We start from the raw sequence: 3,394 nt of genomic DNA, 5'->3' as shown, positions 1-3,394 counted from the left end.
ATAAATTCTCTTTGATAAATGTGTATATGTAAACTGCTAATAAAATTACAAAGAAATAATCTACACTGGTAGCTCAGTTCCTGAGCAATTTAATTTGTAAACAATTTGGTTCATAAAAAGAATTTGGAGAAATTTTCTTTTCTTTGAAAATTATGCATTCAGTGATAAACACATTCATAGCTGTTATGTACACAAACACAAACATGGTCAACTTTCCCAAATCAAATTAATGAACTGAAGTATAACTATATATAGATAGGACAAAGTAGAGAGAAATAAAGGGAAAATTTAAAAGAAGAGTAAAAACTAAGAAAAATGTAAGAAACAAAGCAGAAGGTTAAAGAAAGATTTACCAAGTTTCAGAAAAGTGGTGAACAATAATGTCATAATGGATGGAAGAAAACAGAAGCACAAATGTCCAAGCACAATGGACACACACACACACACACACCCCCCAAACAAAAAACCCAGAAAAACAAAAATGTAAAGACATTTCTCTGTGATTTTGAATGTGTCGTTTTCTTCTGGGATCTACAAATATGTTGGAATGACCAAATCAAAATGTATCCCTCCTTATGCTGTTGGATAAAGGCAGTGTCACCAGAGATCTGTGGATGCTGTCACTAGCAAGCAGGTACTAGGTTTAGGGTAAGGGTGCCAGTTCTGGAACTTTGAAATAGACAGCAATTCAGGTTGATCCTGGCCACTTGACATAGAGGTGGGGCACGAATCTTTAAAATTCATTTGGGAGTTTCTTGTCAGCCTGATGATACCTTCCTGACAAGATATCTCGCCACACTATTCCTTAACCAGTCACCATGGAAACATAACATTGGAAGCCATAAAATGAAGCTAACCCATGGATGCTGAGTCCTGGGCTTAGTCAGTCTCTCCCTGGAATGACAACTGACCACACGCTGTAGGGATATGGCAGGCTCATGGGCTGGAGTCATTTAACAGCTATTGTAGCAGACAGAATCTGCTGGTTCATTCAATTGTTATAATTTTCTCTGAAGGCCTCTGTGTTCCGGCACTTTCAATGTGTCTATGTAACTTTGATTTTTTTTTATCAGCAATTAGAAGGGAGGGGTTGGAGAGAAAGTGCTATGTTCCCATCCACTTTTTGTGTCATGTTGGAACTTCAAATTTTCCACTCACTCCGACTTTCCCACCAGATCATAACTGTCACCAGAGCATTCACTCCTTTTCTTTCCACGTTTGTTATTTTCCTAGATTTCAAATCTAGGAAAGGCTTTATCATTTCTTACCACTGACAATTTACCTAAAGTCCTTGAATTCTATTTTAGTAAAGAATTGATATGTGATATTTCTGTACATATTCTGTTAGAATGTTGCATATGCTAATGCATAGGGCTTTGTTTTATTCATAAAAATTATTTCATCTAAGTAATGTCTGTGCAAAGCAAATGTATTTGTACCATGGTGGTAATTTTATCTTTTAAGAATTTTAGGAGATCCAGTCCTAGCCCAGGTCCGGTGAGTGTTTGGGAGAGCTTCCAGCTACCCTGCACCAGTGGGACCGACTTCTGGTCCCAGATCAGGCGCAGCGTGGATGAGACCTTCTTCCACCCCCTTGGGACGCACCCCACCCGCCGAGTAGGAATTTCTGCCGAGTTCCAGGAACCCCAAAACCCAGTCCTAGCCCAAGTCCAGTGAGTGTATGGGAGAGCTTCCAGCTACCCTGCACCAGTGGGACCGACTTCTGGTCCCAGATCAGGCGCAGCGTGGATGAGACCTTCTTCCACCCCCTTGGGACGCACCCCACCCGCCGAGTAGGAATTTCTGCCGAGTTCCAGGAACCCCAAAACCCAGTCCTAGCCCAAGTCCAGTGAGTGTATGGGAGAGCTTCCAGCTACCCTATCTGGCAGGACCGACTCCTGCTTCCAGTCCAGGTGCAGCTTGGGGGAAACCATCTTCCAGCCCCTTGGGACGCCCCCCACCACTCCGCAGCACCTCCCCACCCCACCCACCCAGTAGGAATTTCTGCCACGTTCCAGGCACCGTCAGACCCAGTCCTTGCCCAGGTGGGGTGAGTGTGTGGGAGAGCTTCTGGCTACCCTGCACCGGCGGGACCAACTCCTGGTCCCAGCCCAGGCACAGCATGGGTGAGACCCTCTTCCACCTCTTGGGACGACCCCGACATTCCGCAGCACCTCCCCCACACTGCCTCCTGAGTAGAATTTCTGCCAAGTTCCGGGAACAATCAGACCTAGTACTAGCCCAGACCCAGTGAGTGTGTGGGAGAGCTGCCTCTACCCCCGACTCCACCTTGTCCCCACCAGGCTCAGCTCAGGCCAGGCATACAAGCCTGAGGTGAAACCCTGCAGCTGCAATCCCTGCAGAGTGTAGAGGACAGAACCACCTAGTTAGTCCAGGAGCAGAAAATCTTGACAGAGGGGCACAACAGGTTCACCCTCAAGGGCAGCAGCAGGCTGGAGCTGAGCACAGCAGCCAGACCCAAGCCAGGCACAGTGGGATAACTCCAAACTTTATAGATCTGAACCTGAATTTCAGTACATGCTAAGGGTATAACTGCAATAAAGATCTAAAACAAAGGTCAGAAGAGAGTGCTACACAAAATGACAAAAAGGAACAAAATACAACCTCAGAACCCAACCCCACCTGTAAAAAGTGCAGAGGACACTAACACAGAATAAATTGGGAATCACACAGCTGAAAGCAACGAATCAGCAGCTTCTGAAATAAAGAAACAGCTGCAGAAAGGTATAGAGGAACACAGATTGGAAATAAAAAAAGAAATCCCTGAATTAATAACATGTGCAGTAAAGAACCAAATGCAGACAAATATGGAGGAAATCCAGTGACCACCCAGAACAAGTGTCGAGGACACTAGCTCAGCTCAAATGAAAGAATTAGGAGCGTCGATAGTAAATAAGTAACAGCAGAAAGATATAGGGGAAGTCAGAGAACAATTTTCTGAAATAAAAAAAGAATTCTCAGAAATCATAACATCTTCAGTAAAGAAGCAACTACAGAAACATAAGCAGGAAACCCAATCTGAAAAAAACACTGCAGTAAAAAATTTATAACTGCTTCTAAAGTAGACATTGATAAAAAAATAGAGGAGATTAGAAAAATGACGGATTCCTTGAATGAGCAATACAGAAAAGAAATAGATCACATGAAGTAGAGTCAAAGAGACATAGAGGAAATTAAAACCTTAATCACAAGCTTGCAAAACCGTTTAAGTGAAAGTGAAGACAGACTTTCAGATACTGAAGATGCTGGTGCAGCTAGTGAAAAGGTAAGAAAGGATCTCTTAAAAACAATGAGGACACAGGAAAGAATAATCCATCACCTGCAAGATGATGCAAAGATGAACAATGTGAGACTAATAGGCATCAATGAGAAA

Source organism: Octodon degus, unplaced genomic scaffold (assembly GCF_000260255.1).
Source record: "Octodon degus isolate 3935 unplaced genomic scaffold, OctDeg1.0 scaffold00050, whole genome shotgun sequence".
NCBI lineage: Eukaryota > Metazoa > Chordata > Mammalia > Rodentia > Octodontidae > Octodon > Octodon degus.
The sequence above is the reverse complement of the archived record's forward strand: the minus strand, read 5'-3'. Positions refer to the sequence as shown.